At 41.1% G+C, this 18413-nt stretch overlaps 1 protein-coding gene across 19 annotated transcripts in view; it reads right to left on the reverse strand.

Moving 5' to 3' along the window:
- The window catches only part of EPB41L3 (erythrocyte membrane protein band 4.1 like 3), a 223820-nt gene that overhangs the window by 99941 nt on the left and 105466 nt on the right, over window positions 1-18413 (reverse strand). The window lies entirely within an intron of this gene.

An 18413-nucleotide genomic window follows, 5' to 3' on the forward strand; every position in this document is an offset into this window, starting at 1 on the left:
AAGTCTAACTTTAACTTGTTATTTTAATAAGTTTATAGTACGCTCTTTTATTCTTTTTTTTTTTTTTGAGACAGAGTTTCACTCTTGTTACCCAGGCTGGAGTGCAATGGCGCGATCTCGGCTCACCGCAACCTCCGCCTCCTGGGTTCAGGCAATTCTCCTGCCTCAGCCTCCTGAGTAGCTGGGATTACAGGCATGCGCCACGATGCCCAGCTAATTTTTTGTATTTTTAGTAGAGTCGGGGTTTCACCGTGTTGACCAGGATGGTCTCGATCTCCTGACCTCGTGATCCACCCGCCTCAGCCTCCCAAAGTGCTGGGATTACAGGCTTGAGCCACCGCGCCTGGCCGCTCCTTCATTCTTAAACCCAAATGCCAAACCATTTTTTTAAACTAGATTTTCATGATATTTACATTGCTTTGGTTCTTCTTTTTCTTACACTCATTCCTTGCTTTCTGGGATGGTTCTTGCTATTTAAAATCACAGCTTTCCCTTTCCAACTAACTAAAGCCTATTGTTTTCCAAGGTTCCTTTCTCTTCTGATAGGCTCACTTTGGACCAAATTATCTACCAACTATTTGGGCTACTGGAAGTAAACATCATCACTTGGAATCCCAAACAGAAACTGACACAAAATCTATTTATGCTTAGTTTTGACTGAAACTGTCCTTTCTTTATACTAAATTTACCTTACAATTGTGTTTTGCTTGGGCTTTAAAGGTTTGGATTCCTAAAAACTCCAAATCCTAAAAGTTGGGGTAAGGACATTCATAGGTATGCTAGGCAGATGGCAAAAGAAGTCCTTAATTTTTTGTAAAGAAACGTAAATTGTATTTCAATATGCCTCGCTCAGGAATATATTTATTAAATGAATACCAAAAGAAATGGTAATGAGCTTCAAAGGATGCATGTGCAGGTGTGAATGAAATCATCTTCACAATTCCCAATCTAATTCACCTACAAAAAGATGGTCATTGTCACGCATTTCTGGCTTTGTTTCTTTTCAGCTCTAATTTTTTATTCCACAGAAGCAAAAAAAGTCAGTTAATCCACGTCTTTTCCACTTTTAGAAGTGGCAGCTCTAAAATCTCCAGCTCCTCACTAAATGACTGCTAAATTAGTTTCTGTGTTCAAATTTACCGACCTCTCTTACTGACATGAAAATTCAGTGGCATTTTATGAAAAGACACAAACTAAAGATTTAGTGAAGGAAAATGCTTAATATAAATTTCTGTCATTTATGTGTAAAACAAGATTCCTATAGAATAACAAAATATTTCATAAAAGAAACCTCTTCATGCCATTTACCTGTCTAACAAGGATGTAGGACTCAAATGGACAAACTTTTTAACATCAACTTTTTTTCTATTTCAAGTGTAAGTTTATAGAAGTGGATCTTACTTAGCATAAGTATTTGTGACTACTGAGTACTATCTACCAGTTTGCTAAAAACCATCAGTTGCTAGCAAGCTAGAAGACAGTAATATTCTTTGGCCCTTCTACTGGATTTTTTCTATTTGCGTGAAAAAAAAAAGCCCTAGTGTCATCCATCTAAAAAGAAAAATCCCAAAAAGAAACCAAAACAACCTGCTGTTGGTCTCACATTCAACTCTCCCACTCCCTCTAATAGGACCCTACCTCTCTACTTTTCTGTAGAGCCAAGCTTCTGGAAGGAATTTTCTTCTCACGCTGTCACCACATCCTCCCACTCACTCACCCTTCAGTACATGCCTCATAATTCTCATAACCTTGCTGAGGTTACCAATGACCACCCCACTAGCCAATCAATACGAGGTGACATCCCTTCTCTTTCAGTTCTCCAGGTTTGACACTCTCTTTGTTTCCTTCTATCTTTTCTGGCTGCTCTTCCTCATTTCCACTTGACTCTGCATATTCAATGTCTCATATTCTATTTCTAAACTTTGCAATTCTTTACGAATCTATCTCACTCTTCAAATCCTCTTTCTCGGAGAGCTCATCCACTTCATTTCAAGTACGATGACAATTCCAAATTTTGTGACCTCTCCCTGAGCTTCAGATCCATAAATACAACTTTCCTTCTAGCTTCTCCACCTGGATATCTCAGAAGCACCTAAAACATTTTTCCATGCAAACCTTTGATCTCTGCAACGCCCCCTGCCTGCTGCCAACCCCCCAATCCACTTGACATCCATCTTTCCCATTGCAGCAGGTGGCCTCCATCTGTCCAGAGGCTCATGCTAGGTTGGGACAGCACTTCTCTCCCTATGCCCAACTCCAATCCACCTCACGCTTGGCAATTTCACCCTTTGAGTTGTGTCTCAAGAAACAGAAGAGGCTGAGCATGGTGGCTCATTTCTGTAATCCCAGCACTTTGGGAGGCTGAGACAGGTGAATCACCTGAGATCAGGAGTTCGAGACTAGCCTGGTCAACATGGCAAAACCCTGTCTCTACTAAAAAATACAAAAGTTAGCTGGGTGTGTAGTGGGGACCTGTAATCCTAACTACTCAGGAGGCTGAGGCAGGAAAATCGCTTGAACCCAGGAGGCAGAGGTTGCAGAGAGCCGAGATCATGCCATTGTACTCCAACCTGAGTGACAACAGTGAAACTTTGTCACCTCTCACACCAAAAAAATAAAGGAAGAAACAGTAGAAGAAAGACAGGAAAACGTTCGAGGCAGAGGTTTCCAATCAAGCAAAAGCAGAATAGCATGGAGGATCACATGCACTTACTTTTGTGAGGTTATGTGGTCTGCTGTGGCAGGAAGGAAGAGGCACGTTAAGAGTGATGAGAGGTGAGAAGAAGGGACTGAGAGTGAGCCGGACACAGACAGGTCCTGCAAGGCCGCCTGACCCTTGCTAAGGAGACGTTATCTCGTTACTCAGGGATCATCCGGCAGGCGTGGGACAACTGACCTCAGAAATGGTCCGCTGGACTTCTCCATTGTTTCAGCTCAAAATTAGGCCAAACTCACAGACCACATAAGCCCTGAAGGGGCAGCAGGGAAAAATTACTCCTCAAAGTACAATATGGCAAAATTCAGGACTGGTCATGATTAATTATCTTCAAAAAGTTGAAAATAAAGGGTTGAGATGCAGGGACGATTCTGATGGTTTTTTCAACAAGCTTTTTAACCATGCTAAGTTCAAATCTTGAAGGCCAATACACCAACTTGTATGAAGCTGAAGTTTTAAGATTATGGAAGAAGCAAAAAGTCAAAATTTTTATGAAGACATAATGATACAAAAATTAATTTCACAATGGCCACTGTAAATCTGCAAAGAATTACCAAGATTCATCAATATAGTGACAATGATTTCATAATAGCATTGCACATTTACAAATCAGTATTGGAAATTTAACAAGAAAACTAAATAAGACAATAATAAGGCCACAGTCCCCAGTCCCCTGCTTTAAGGAATGTACATTCAGACAGGGTACCTCAAGAAGCAAACCAAGAACCATGCCCAGCCCATAGAGGGGGGCTTTAAACAAGTCCATGGGAACAGAAAGGATTTTCACAGGAAAGAACGCTTGCCTAATTAAAAAAAAAAAAAAAAATCACTAACTTTCAGTCTCAAGTTAAACAACTAGTTTTAAACTTTAGACACAACTATCACAGGCTACTTCAGAAAGACAGAAGGGAAATCGGGGAATAAATCAGAGTGCAGAGTGCAGGGCAGGACGGGGGCAGGAGAAGTGGGTTCTGGCCCAACTCTGCCATATGCCCTGTGACCTCAACGGAATGTGGCTTCCCTTTTGGTTCTAAAATTCCAAAATTCTGGGATTCTGAGAACCAAAGACACTGTTATATTCACAGCATGAAATCTAAAGTGAACACAGATACTACCTGATCCTACTGACCAGGCCCAAGGGCATAAAGGTCTGAGGGCAGGCAGCTGCAGCCAGCACCCACCTCTCTCACCACTGTGTGGGTCAGGCTGAAGGCCTCATTAACTGTTCAGTCTATTAAGGTTTCATTAGTTTCCTGAAGCAATACTTTACTCAGATAACCTGAAAAAGCTGAAAAAAAAAAAAAAAAAAACCACTTAATTTACTTAATAGATTGGGAAAATCTGGTTTATGTGCAGTAAGATTTTAGCTTTTAAGTTCAAAAATATTTAGCTCTTCTATGCATGAGTGGAAAAATCAACAAATACAGTTTAGAATATATATATTGATACGATTACTAGGGAAGCATCCACCTTACCACTGTATGTTCATATTTCCAAATCCAACTGTTACCAAATGCCACGGTACAAAATTGCCTACGCCTCTGAAATACCAAGAATCTTTGGTTGATCCCACATGTACCCAAATATATTTTAATAAGCAAAGGAGGCAGCTGATGCCCCTACTCAAGGAAGGGGACCTATGTTAGCAAAGGTCTTTAATAGCGGACTTTTAATAGAGTTCAGTGAGAGTATTAATAGGAGAGGCATGGCTCCCCTGGGGGTAAAACCACTTGCAAATTAAGTCTATGGAGGGAGTGGCAGAAGAAACAATTCAAATTCTGTTCTAGGATCTCTGCACTGTGAACATTCTGTCAAAAGCAAGGAAGTTCCCAGACTAGGATTCCTGAACTTCAGAGGTTCAGGAAAGGAGGCCTGAGGATCTGAGAGTTTGTTTTGCCTATTTTAAAGGAAAGTGTAAATTTAGCAGTGACATGGCTGTACACACTGACAAGGCTTATCAATTATCAATCTTACTAATTTAGTTAGAAATAGAAGCTACATCATTGCTTCACTCATTAATACATTCCTTTAACAAACATTTCCTGAATCGCTGTTCTGAGGCCTAGGTATACATCAAATAAAGATCAACAAGGTCTCTACTCTAATGGAGCCTACATTCTAATTGAAAGAAAAAAAGATATAAGAAGTGTCAGCTAGAGATAGATGTTATTAAATAACCCAATTAAAGGAAGTGGCTGGCTGCTCTAGATTGGGTGGTTAGGGAAGGCTTCTCCGAGAAGGAAAAATATAACCAGTGTTCAACAAATATCAAGAAGAATCTGTCAAAGGCAGATAGGCAGGGTGGCAATGAAGCCTGTGAGGAAGACGAATGCCCAGGCTTGGGCAAGGAATGAAAAGAAGACCAGGGTATTTGGAATGCAGGGGGTGTGAGGAAGAGGGGTACAAGATAAGGCAGATGTGACAAAGGGTCAGATCCCATGGGTTCACAGAGGTGAATTTTATAGTCTTACGGATGCTTTTAAAAGTCCATCCTGGCTTCTGAGTGCAGGTGCAAGGTAGGAGCAGGGGACCCAGCGACTAAGCAATGGCAACAGTCCAGGTCAGAGAAAATGCCAGAGCAAAGAGGCAGGTGAGGGAATGAAGGCAGGCGATGACAGTAACATGACCATCACTGATGCCATCATTATCAGAAACTTGCTATTCAAGTTTCTATGTGGTCTACACAAGAATTCTGATAGTGCTATTAGTCTACACCCAACAGAGATTCTGACTGCAGCTTTGGTGAGAGATGAAAAATGCACCAGGCAGGTAGCAAAAAGCTCCCAAAAATGTTAGGTATCTTAAAACACAGGGATTCCTTACTGGCAAAAATACTGTACATAATCATTTTCCAATAGGTCCTAAAGCAGGGAGGCCACCAAAATACAAGTGTCAAGTTTCAACAGTTATTCTTTAGGCTGGATGCTCCATCATCTTTAGCATGGGAAATCATTCCTGAGCCCGGTATCATCAGCAATACTTCTAAAAATCATCCAGTTCAGGTGAAAAGCAATGCCAGCCTTCATTTATAATGGATATATTCCTGTGGTTTAAGTGACAGCTCCAATCTTCCAGCAAAGCAAATTTAAAACAGATTAACATGAAAAAGTTTGGCCTCTTGAGTAGAGAATATGCTTTTAGATTTCATCTGAGAACGTTACTAATGGATAAATGACATCTGCACTTACACATCTGTTTTGATAAAATCTGGCAGAGAATTTTAGTCTCCATGAAATTTTAACCTGACTATCACTGATGCTGTCATTATCAGAAACTTGCTATTAAAGTTTCTATGTGGTCTACACAAGAATTCTGATAGCACTATTAGTCTGCACCCAAATCCTGTCTTGCCCTGGGTTGGACTTAGAAAGAACCACTTCACTAAGCACAGGCAGTGCCTCCCACAACATACTTATATTTTTTCCCTTGACAACCATTTTAACATATTATTCTAAACACAGCAGAAATACTTTAAAGAGTTAATTTTCCAGGAGTGAACATAAATATTTCAGTTGAGCTTCCTAATTCTTGTGCTTATAACAATTCTTTAGTGTTCCCTATCACTGAAATAGAGTTCAGAATTGATGACATCATTTCTCTTAGCAAAGGCATCCCCACAACTGCATCCTTGAGTTTTAAGCAAAGAAATCAAATCAAAATGGACATTTCAGAGCATCAATGATATACATAGGAGCAAAAGTATTCAGCCCTTATGTTAAACTGAATCCTGTAAAGAGTGAGTGAATAAACTAAATGTAGCAACTATTTTCTCATTTTCTGTAAACCATAAATCATCCTGTGTAAGGGAGACACTGCCATTGTGCCCTCCACGTGCCAGCCATAATTTAAATGCTGCATATTTGCTTCTTAACTAAACTTTAAACAAATCTGATCATATCCTGCCTAATGGTTCCCTAAAAGGAAAGTTGTATGTCTAAAATGCACAGGATCTTCATGAGTTTGACAGAAATAATTCTCCATAAGCTGTGTGTGATGGTGTGACTACTTTTTAGTAAAACAGGGATGATGCCTGAGAACATAAAGGAAGCTGGTCACTCAGAATACACAGATGGGGGTGTCGAGCTCCTCCCTCCTGCTCTCATACATGCCCAGCTCACCCCAACAGGACAGGGGTTCAGCTGGGTTAGTGAACAACTCGCCTAAGTCACAGGATAAGAAGCACAATACCAAGAATTAAATCTGAGTCGTGCCTCCAATAACAGAGCTGTTTTTCCCACACGAGTCACATACCTTAGTACGCTGTAAAACCTACTCTTGGTCTTCTATTCCTCTTTCAGAACTGGGCAATTTATCAAAAGTATTGCTTATGGGATCATCCACAATTGTATGTTGCCAATATGCTATCTTGTCCTTTTACTTACTGTAAGTCAATTATTAGTCGATTCAAATTTCTATAAAATTATAATTTGTTTTAAAGACTATTTTCCCTACTACATACTAATTAAGTGCATATACATATATGTGTGTGTGCGTGTGTATACATATGGCATTACAACACTAGTGTCTTCCTTTGTTAAAAACGGTTAATCTAGTGTGAATCTTGAAGATTCTGTCATTCTGCCACAGGTTGCCATTTTATTCGTGGAAAACAAAAAGCAAATGCTCACTGTTGTTTCCAGAGGAAACATGAATGGCACTGAGTCTGCTTTTCGAGGTCCAGCAACTCATAACTTTCCACTATGGTGGCTTTAAGCTTTAAAATAAACCAAGCCTACATTTTAATCAGTTACAATTTTGATGCTGTTGTTAGTGGAAAACTTCAAATTGACAAGAAGTCAGTATCACACCTTTCGATATATAAATGTCCAACCCTGTTTAAAATTTCCAAGCATGCCTTTGCTAAAATCAAAAGAGGAGAGAAAAGAAGGTAGCATATTTTCTCTATATGCTTTGCCAGTTCTATTCAGAGAACAACTTATTAGCAAAAAGATATGTTTGGCACCTGAATTCAGGAGCATATTTTTCTATTACCCAACATCTGACTCTGCATCTGTGAGAAAGGAGGTGTGAACCACAGAGAGTGAAAAAATTAAAACAGAGTCAGACTCTTTGTACAGTCATCCACCACCAAATAAGAGCTCTCCAACTCCTTCTGAAACGGGTCTCTCTGCCACAGAACCACTAATTTTTAAAATAGGGAAAAGGTTACGGCAAAACATTCCAACTTTATACCTTAGTGAGGGGGTAACATACCCTCTGCTACACGGGAATTTTTGACCAAGAAACCACGATTCAGGTTTCGCTTTATAGGTGCCAATACCACAGGGCGAAGGACAGAGAGAACAACAGAAATGGCTGTCTCAAAAGGACCTGGGTACAAATAATCTGTGCTTCTAATTCCCTGTCTGTCCAGGAGAATTTTACATACAAATAGACCCTAAACAATGAATGAATGAACACCCTGCGTGTCTGCATCTCATGAATGTGACAGTACAGCACTTCTTTCTAGGATCCCTGTAAATTCAAATGAACAGCAGAACAAGGAGCTGGCCTGGACATTTTCTGTAACTGCACACATGTCTCAAGGCTTTTATCTCTGTGGTCAGCTGCTAATGGTAAGCTTCATGCAGGCCCCCAAAACTATTCACCATAAGGACATGTGGTGAGAACGAGAAAGAAAACAAAGGAGGAAGTAGGACCTTTTGAGGACCCAGGAAGGCAAGCTGCCTATAAATATTTGTATCTTGCCTTTTAAAGGAGTCCAGGTGGTGAGTACTAAAGACTCACACAGCATGAATAATGTTTGATCAAATCAATAAAGAAATATGGGGGGAAAAAAGTCACTTCTATCGTTACAGAAAAGAAATATATAGAAAAATTCCAGGTATTCTATTACTGTTTCTATTTAATCCTTACAAAATCATACAAAGTAACCATTATCAGCAGCCTGGGGAGTCATTAAATATTTAAATGAATGAATGACTCAATGTATCCGCTTCATTTAACCTAAGTGTGTCCTAAGTCACAAGTCTACAAATGATGACTTGGGAAATGGGATCTAATTCACTCTGACCCCCAAAACCCCTTGGCTGTTTTGTGGTATACTGCACTGAACAGAAATGAACACCTATTAATAGATTTCAACTCTCCCTCATACAGAATATGCTAAATTTGATCAGTTACCCACTCCTTTCCATCCCAACATTTTCTAGGCCATTTCTGTAGCCCAAAGCCAAATTAATGGAATTTGGTTTCCTCCACAGTTCTGTATCATTGACTTTGTCGCCCCACAATTAATTAAGTATGTACAATAGAATTTATCACAATTCCTACAGAAGGAGGAAATGCAAGACTCTTCTGGCATTCTTGGAGAGTCTGACAGACTGTTGGCTTTTATTCCCCCTCCTTCAATACAAATGTGAGGCCAAGTGTTTAATTATTCTGTTTTTACTGTAACGCATCCGCTTTTATCTCTTTACCAGCAATGGATGGAGACTACAAAGAATGTTCTTTAAAAGGTCTCCCTCGCACACAAATGAGTTTCCTGAAAGCAGTGCCTCATCAAGTTCTCTGAAGGTGCTGTTAAGAGGATTCCTTACTCCACGGCTGTTCACTGTGGGCCTGCAACACGGAAAGGGCTCCCCATTTGTGCCTCAAATACTGTTATGAAAGCCTTAAGAGGCGGCTGGCTCAGCCGCCATCTTCCTTCCTGCCTCCTTGCCTCTGAGGTGGCTCAGTAGATAAAAGGACAGCCCTGTAGTTTGGGCTGCCTTCTGATATTCTGATCCCGGGAGTTGAATGTCCCACACAATGGAGAAAAATGACAGAACAGCTACAGGTGTGATGTTCCATTTTAAATTCTTTGTCTCCAATGGGCAACTAAAGCAATAAATAGCTCTTTCAATTTCTGAATCCACCTACTTCCAGTTCAAAGGGGATTAACTCAGAAAGAAATTTGAAAAACAACCTGAAAGGCTGAAATGCAGTTCATCTTTTACAATTTTTTATAGGTTCTTTGTGTCTAGGTATTTTTTAAGGTTTAATCACAGAAAACCCTGCTTCACTTCGTATATTGATCATTTTTTTAATCACTGTAGTTTTCACAATGAAATTAGTTTTAAATCCTTTAGCTCGTCTATTTAAAATGAACACAATTAAATCTAAGTGCAAGCTTTATATGTGGTAAGTAAAAAAGCCACAGTAATTCCTTATTTTAAACTCTTCTGTTCAAAGGGCTTCACAAACATGCATGGTAAGGGGTGTTTGCTCCCCGAAAGTAGACCTTTGCAAAGAATCAGGTCCAGAAGAGAAGAAGCTGCAAAGGAGGGGTGCTGCTCAAAGCAAAACTGAGACTGAGAAGAGTGGACAACATTGGTCCTAACACATTTTCCCAGGGAGCTCTGTCTGTCCAAGTTTGGGGCTGGATGACACCTTCCTGGGCTCCCCCTTGAGCTTCTGAAATGCAGAAAAAATGAGGATACAGAAGAATCTTCCTTTGTAGTTTAGTTAACAGATTAAACTAAACTATTCCCTGGGGTGGCGGGGGGTTCTTTTGGAGGGAAGGGGTGAGCTACAATCAGAGACCAGGCAGCTGGAGAGGGGAGCACTAGCTACTAACCCTGGAGAGGCTGCAGATTAAGCCTACGGTTTTCAACATCCAGACCCACCATAAAAAGAGAGACTTAAGATAACTCAAAATGTCAAACAGTGATCATCCCTGGATGGTCAATTCACTTTTTTAGATTCTACAAAAGTATTATTTTTATAATTAGGAAAAAACAAACCAAGAAAGTATTTCTTCTTAGAGATGAATAGTAGTCACAGTTACACTTATTACTTTTATTAAATACTCTTTTTGCTAGGTGGCCATTCTATTGTTTTAACTTAGGTTTTTATAGAAGAAAATTAATTCTAATATAGTGTAATACATCTGAAATACACCTAACTATTCAACCTACATTAACATAACTGGGTGCCACTATTCAGCAAATGAAGCAAACCATTCATTTGCAAATGGAGCAAATGAAGATTTAAGGTTTACAGAGGATGAAACTCAGATCCCTTGGAGCAGAAGCAGCTGAAGCGCCCAAAAAAACACATTCTTAAATGCAGGTGTGCAGAATCTCCAGAGCACACGCACCTGGGTTCCACTCACACCAATTCAAACAGTGTCTCTGATGGAAGGCTCCAAGCACAGGCAATTTTTAAAAGCTCTGTAGGATTCTAAAACGCAGCCTGGAATGAGAGTGGTAAGACCACATTATCTGCACTTTTAATAAGCACACAGGTGATTCTTCCGCAAACTAAAGTTTGCCAACTACTGGCCTCTCCACTCTAAAGATACTTAATAACTGCATTTGAAGACAGAAATGACAAGTAGAAAACAAAAGACCACTGGCCCTAGTCAAGGCTATCAACTTGTGCGTATTTTGATTCCTGCCACAAAGTTGGTGCAGCAATCTCAATGCTTTTTGAATTTTATAGATGGGCACGCCATTTTGTTTTTCTGGTTTATCTGGAAGGCATAGGCTGACTACACTCTTGATTTTTAAGATTTTAACTTTAATAAAATGCGGTACTCATTTCAAGCCATAGTTCACAAGGGAGATATTTTTCCATCTCAGTCATGCTCAATTTCTCCTGAAAATAATATTAGGTAATCATATGTGGTAAGAATATTCTCCACCTAGATTAGTAATGATTATTGCTGAAATAATGCTGAAAACATCTTCTTATTTCCTCTTCTTTCCAAAGAATTGTCTCCCTTTAATTGGAATAGGCTTGCCATTGAGGGGAATAATAGGAGACAGAGAGAGGCCTGCACAAAAAAAAGGGGAACAATAGAACTTTGCTAATGATAATTTCCAGCTACCTTCAGTTTCAGCCTTAGTGACAACTCCAATATGGACGCCTATCCAGGCTTTACCCAGGGCTTTCAATTCAACTCCACAAAAACTTGCTGAACACTCAACCCAGAGTTGGGGTCTTGGTCACCAAACAGATTATTTTTCATTTTTTTTTCCCCAGTTGACTTCCAGAACCTAAGAAAATTTTATTTTAGAAAGGCATCATGATCAAATCTCTTCTTTACTCAATCCTGAATGTCAAGAAAATCTGTCCAATCTCTTTCTCATAACATCTTCACTATATTCTTTTCACCCAGGCAGCCCTGTTGAGCTTTTCTGAGTCACACAGGAGTGGAGCCAGCAGTGGGTCCAAAGGGATTTCGAGAGTCGCTCACTAAATTCAGTCTATGATATACAGTAGCACAACTAGAGACTAGGAAGCCAGCATTTTTACAGCTTGAGAAATACTGGTTAGAAAGAGAGTATAAAAGAGTAACAAAATCAGATGAGCAGATGAGCATCTGCTCTACTGCTTTCTAGTGGCATTCCCCTCCAGCTGGGGTCCGGCAGCTGTGGAATTGACAAGCTGTTTCTTTCTAAGAAATAAAGTATTTTCAGTTGTCCCCCAACCTTGACTTCTCCTCCCTAAAGGCAACTACAGGTGTCCTCAGCTATTCCTGATTCCCAAGCCTCATCTTCATCCTCACCACATGAGCTTCAGCAGTCATGAACTACCCAATGACACACCGTGCTCCAGGTGCTGTGTGAGCTGCTGAGTCTCCCACGCCCTTGAATGTGCTGTGACCCTGTGTTTCGAAGCCCTCAGTCCGCCCATTTCCCCAAGCACTCCTAAACCCTACACTTCAAAGCTTGCTCCGACACCACCTTTCACTCAGTAGCCGTGCCCAAATTCCCTCTGCCCCAGAAATAGTCTCCTCCATCCACTACAGGCATATGTATCCGTACGACCATCTGCCACCAGACCTAAGGGTGCATCTGTCATTCTGCTACCAGACCTAACAGTCTTAAGGACAAGTGCAGGTTTTTCTTTTTTGTTGACTGAAAGTCCACGTCAAACCTATGATGTCCAAAAGTAAACACTTGAAGTTTCTCCCCAAACCAGGGCATCCCTGAGTCTTCCTGAACAGTCAATCAATCCATCCACCCAGAGTCTGAAGCCAAAGAAAGTACCAAAAACATCAAAAAATAACTTTTCCTCATGCATCACATGATCCTTCAGCAAATCCTGTGGCTCTACCTTCAAAATATCTCCAGAATGTGATCACCTCATCACCTCCACACCTTCACTTCTGCCCCTCCTCACCACACCTCCACCTCCACCCCTACCCCCCACACCTTCACCTCTTACCCACACCACCAGACCTTCACCTCCACCCCTACCCCCCACACCTTCACTTCTTACCCGCCCCACCGCACCTTCACCTCCACCCCTAACCCCACACCTTCACCTCTTACCCGCCCCACCACACCCTCACCTCCACCCCTACTGCAACACCTTCACCTCTTACCCACCCCACCATACCTTCACCTCCACCTCTTCCCTCCACACCTTCACCTCTTACCTGCCCCACCAGACTGTCACCTCCACCCCTACCCCGACACCTTCACCTCTTACCCGCCCCACCATACCTTCACCTCCACCCCTACCCCAACACCTTCACCTCTTACCCACCCCACCATACCTTCACCTCCACCCCTTCCCTCCACACCTTCACCTCCACCCCTACCCCCAACACCTTCACCTCTTGCCTGCCCCACCATACCTTCACCTCCACCCCTTCCCTCCACACCTTCACCTCTTACCCACACCACTGTACCTTCACCTCCACCCTTTCCCTCCACATCTTCGTCTCTTACCCACACCACCATACCTTCACCTCCACCCCTTCCCTCCACACCTTCACCTCCACCCCTTCCCTCCACACCTTCACCTCCACCCCTACCCCCAACACCTTCACCTCTTACCTGCCCCACCATACCTTCACCTCCACCCCTTCCCTCCACACCTTCACCTCCACCCCTACCCCAACACCTTCACCTCTTATCCACCCCACCATACCTTCACCTCCACCCCTTCCCTCCACACCTTCACCTCCACCCCTACCCCCAACACCTTCACCTCTTACCTGCCCCACCATACCTTCACCTCCACCCCTTCCCTCCACACCTTCACTTCCAACACTACCAGTCATAAGTTCACCTGCACCCCTCCCTGCCACGCCCTCACCTCTGCCCCTGGCTTGCCCCCCCACATTACTTCCACCACTAGCCACCACACCTTCTCCTCCACTACCACCTCCCCATCCAGTAACCACTTGCCCAGTTACTCCAGGATACCTCCCAACTGGTCTCCCTACCTCTGTACTCTCTGTATTTTATTTTTCACACAACAGTCAGGTTAATCCTTTTACGATGTAAATAAAAACATGTTACGTCTTGGCTTTAAATCCTCCAATGACTCTGCATTTCCCTTAGAGTAAAATCCACTGTCCGGATACGCTGGCCTGAAAGAGCGCTACTCCAGCGCTGTCATCATCTGCTTCTGTTTCCTTCTCAGCAGTCTCCCCATCACTCCTCCCACCCGAGGCTCTATATTTGCTATTCCTGCCTGGAACATGCATCTTACTTGGCTTATTCACTCACTGTGTTCGCACATCTTTGCTCAGATTCTCCTTCTCAGCAAGGCCTGCCCTGTCTACCCCTCCTGGTTCTTCCTCCGTTTCTGCCCCCTTTTCTCCCTAATGCCCATCACTAGTCCAATATATACTACCTACTTCAGTTGCTTACTTTGGTTTTTACTGTATCCACCCATTAGAGGCTCTAAGCCCCAGGTGGTAGGGGATTTTTATTTATCAGATCCCCTCTGTTGTATCCCTGGCATCTAGAATAGTATGTGGCATGTAGTGGGTGCTCAAAGAGTATCTGCTCAATGTATGAACTCAGCTTTGGGTCTCCAGGCCCTTGAATCCTAAGTGTCAGGCACTTAGCAGGTCCTCATTAGACTATGTTTGCTGAATGAGGGCACCCAACTGCTATATCCCTAAAAAGATGTTTTTAAATTGTGCTTTGTATTATAGGTAATTTCTGGGCAGACACTACAATCAACACATTTATTGAAATTATTAGAATCGTCTTTTATAAAGACAGTCCAACCTAGTAAAAAGTGCATGGTCACTGATGTCAGACAGAGGTGGGCTGGAATTCTAGCCCTACTACCTATTAATTGTGTGTGTAAAACGAAACAGGCAAATATGTCTTTATTATTCAAAAAAGCACTTTGGAGAATGACCCATCCATCCTAAATGCTGACCCTGACGTTCCTTATTTTATCTTCCTTAAGAATGAGGCTTTGCTATAGGCAGTCTACTGCCTGTCTTAAAACTAAAGAGAACACATTTACAAAACAAAAAACAAAACAAACAAAAACACACGCACACAGAGCAGCCAATCAATATTTAAAACATGGATGTTATATCCAGGAATCATAATATAAACTACTAGCTTATCATTAGCAGTAAGCAACTTGATATGAGCCACGTCATTTTCCAAAAGGATTAACAATAAAAGCCAAAGGGACATTATTTAAGATATTGAGACATTAATAAATGCCATTAATCACTGTTGCCAATTAGTATCAGTCACCATTCTCCTATAAAGTGATGTCATCTAACAGATTATGTTCAAAGTTTACCTGTGTCCCTTACTAATTGTGGGAATTTGAGTAAGTTACGTAAACTCTCTAAAAATCAATTTGTTTCAGTTGAAACATGTAGATAAAATATCTAATCATTGTTGAGTACACAGCATTAATATAGCACAACACGCATTGGAGGCTTCAGTAAATGAGCCATCATTATTTTCAAACCAGTAGAGCTATTCCTTTTGTTACTATCTCCTGGCTAGAATTTACACAGGAATTTAAAAAAAAAAAAAAAGTGAACACCTTAAAATCAATGATGATTTGGACCAAGTTCCTTGAAACTTATGAAATAATACCTCCTCTTTTAGAGCTTTCTAGGCCTTAAAGATCGCTTGTGCTAATAAAATCATAATGCATAAACCAAATGAAGAAACAGGTTGAACTCTCTCCTTGCCACTCTGTCAGAAAAATAACAGTAGCCTCTATCACTTTTGCGCACTTGTCATCTCCAGTAACGTGCTTACATGAACTCCATGAAAATCCGAGCTTGGGAGATAATTATCTTACTCCAGGACTTTCTCAGGCGGCAGATAAGGGAAAAGGAGTACAGAGGAAGGTTACGTGGAACAGCGACGCACTTGGTCAGCCAGAAAGATGACGAAAGTACATTTTCTGGGAATCAAGGAATCACAAGTATAAAATCATAATTAGCAGAGCTACTTCTTATTTGATAATATAAACATTCTGTCTTCCTCATTTAGCTTCTAAAAGGCATAAAATAAACAAACAAAAAACCTTTACTTTCCAAGCTATGTTCTTCCCCTGATGTTGAGGACAAAAGGGAATGATTTACTATTAGTATAATTTTTGTATTAACACTGTCCAACCCAAAAGAAGACATGCTTTCCACAGAATTATGTGTTTATGCCAAAACTTTTGCAAAGTATTCCTTTCCTATTTTCCAAACATTGGCTCATTCCTTATCACCATGTATCTGCTTCTTATGTATAAGAGTCTAATAAGAATACCAGCTATTTGATGTGTCCATTACTTAAGTCTGGTAGCAACACCCAGACCAGTTAAACACAGACTACACATAAACATTTAAAAGGCAGCACACTCTGCTTGGTTGTGAGAACAAAGGCGATCTTTAGGGACTTCTAATCAATGCCATCTGCCTAAAAGTGCTCAGCAGTCTCTCATGAAAGTGTTACGAGACCAACGCAGCAGAGGCTTCAGAGGCCAGTCAGGAAAACAGCCTTGAAGGTAATAAAGGCAACAATTTTTATCATCGGACACTGGCATGATTCTGAGAAATTGTTTATAAACATTCAAACAGGTTCTGCTTTTGTCTAAGAGAGCATGTTTTAACAGAAAGAGTTCCTTTCAGGATTTCCAAGAAGAGAAAATAAACCAAAGAACACAAGGAAGCCAGTCCCCATGGCAGAGGAAGGCTCAGGGCCTCACCTGGCCCAAGCAACACCCTCTCTAACCTTGGAGGCGATTATTCATTTTCCTGAGTTGAAGAATTGCATCTCAAAGGACCACACTAAAGTGTCTCTTCCTGGTGGACACCAATTAGCTCATCAGAGGTGTCAGCGGCTGCCTATGGATAGCAAGGTCCTGAGAGAATAGAGTTAAATGTGATAGGAAGAATAAAAGGTTTGAAATTTAAATGGGAGTGAAAACATTAATCTTCCTATTTCACGGTTTGGTACTTTAGAATCACACTAATCTAAAAGTAATCGAAGGAGATCAAAAGGTGAGTTGGCTAGCCCCAAATTGCATCTGCTCAAACCAAAGGCACTGGCTTCACACAAAGAAACCTGGAAATCAGAGTCAAATTGCTCTGCTCACCTTTGCCAAAGCACCTTAAGTAAATTCCTACTAAAAGGATTGCTGTTGCTTTTGCTACCATTCTGCTTTGTTTGGATGTATAATTTTCTTCACAAACATTTGCTCATTTAATCTGTCATTCAGTAGTATGAATATGCTATACACTAGATCCCAAGGGTAAGAGAATAGGAGACTCTGTTATCTCATTTTCAGTTTTACTACTTTTGATCTTTACCACTGAACATCTTATACACCACAATCATTAAAATAGCTAAATACATGCAAACAAGTGACTTACAGCTAACCACCAAACTAGAGCCAGGTTGGGAAGAACACACACTCATCCTATATTACAGATGCAGTCATTTAATATGAAAATCAGGGAAAGCTGGTATTGCAGAATCAGTTTACCACTTGAGGGCTCGTACCTCTGAGAAAGAACTTTTCATTTGAGGAAAACATGTTAATGGGAAATGACTTTGTAGGTACTGTAATTTTGTTATAAAACTAATATCAATGGCCTAGGGAATGCCTGCATCTGAAGGATTTCTGGTCAACAAACAGGCCTATGACATGTAGTCCAGGGAGGGATACAGCTTGACTCACTATGCTTAGTAATGGGAAGTCTGCATGATGAGAGGACCAGGAAGTCCCAACTTTCTTCCCTAAGGACCCAGGTATAGCATTATCCTTTACAAAGCAAGCCCCATCCCCAGGCAGCTGCAGATCCCCAATCTGGGCTGGAGTATGGTAGGTGGAGCCACATAACATTTACCTAATAGCCCTATTATCTCAGCTGAGATGAAAAAATAAACACATAGGACTGATAGGTATGGCTGGGTATTTTTTTCAAAGTCACTTAGCATCCTGAATGCACAATCTGAAAAGTCAGAGCAAAGTGGTAGTTTAGTAGTGAAGATTGCAGGGTTATGTATGGAGACTACAGATGTACAGCTTTATTTCTGGACCATCAGTTCTATTCAGTGGTCTATATGTTATTGTGCGCCCCATTCCTGGAGTGCGTGCTGCACTGTGTAGTCACTGCCCAGCCTGACCATGGGCTCTTCCCCAGCAGAGAGCAGCAGTTTTTCGCTTTCTATCCTAATGCCTAGCACATAGTTTGCATATTTGTTCAGTATATATTCAATGAATAATCTCATTGTTTTATTTTAAAGTATACCCCATCACTCTCAAATTCTATCTGATAAAATGATTAAAAGCTAGCTCTCTTTGCCTACTTATTTCGCAGAGGAATAAAGGAGGAATAAAAATTCATTGTACACAATCAGTTTAAAAAAAAAGGGGGAGTGTCTCTGAAATAATTATATAGCACCTGTGTACTGTCCATTTATTCAAGTGGGACATAACTGAGCTCCTCAACCAGTTGGCATTC

Source organism: Saimiri boliviensis, chromosome 13, assembly GCF_048565385.1.
Source record: "Saimiri boliviensis isolate mSaiBol1 chromosome 13, mSaiBol1.pri, whole genome shotgun sequence".
Classification (NCBI taxonomy): domain Eukaryota; kingdom Metazoa; phylum Chordata; class Mammalia; order Primates; family Cebidae; genus Saimiri; species Saimiri boliviensis.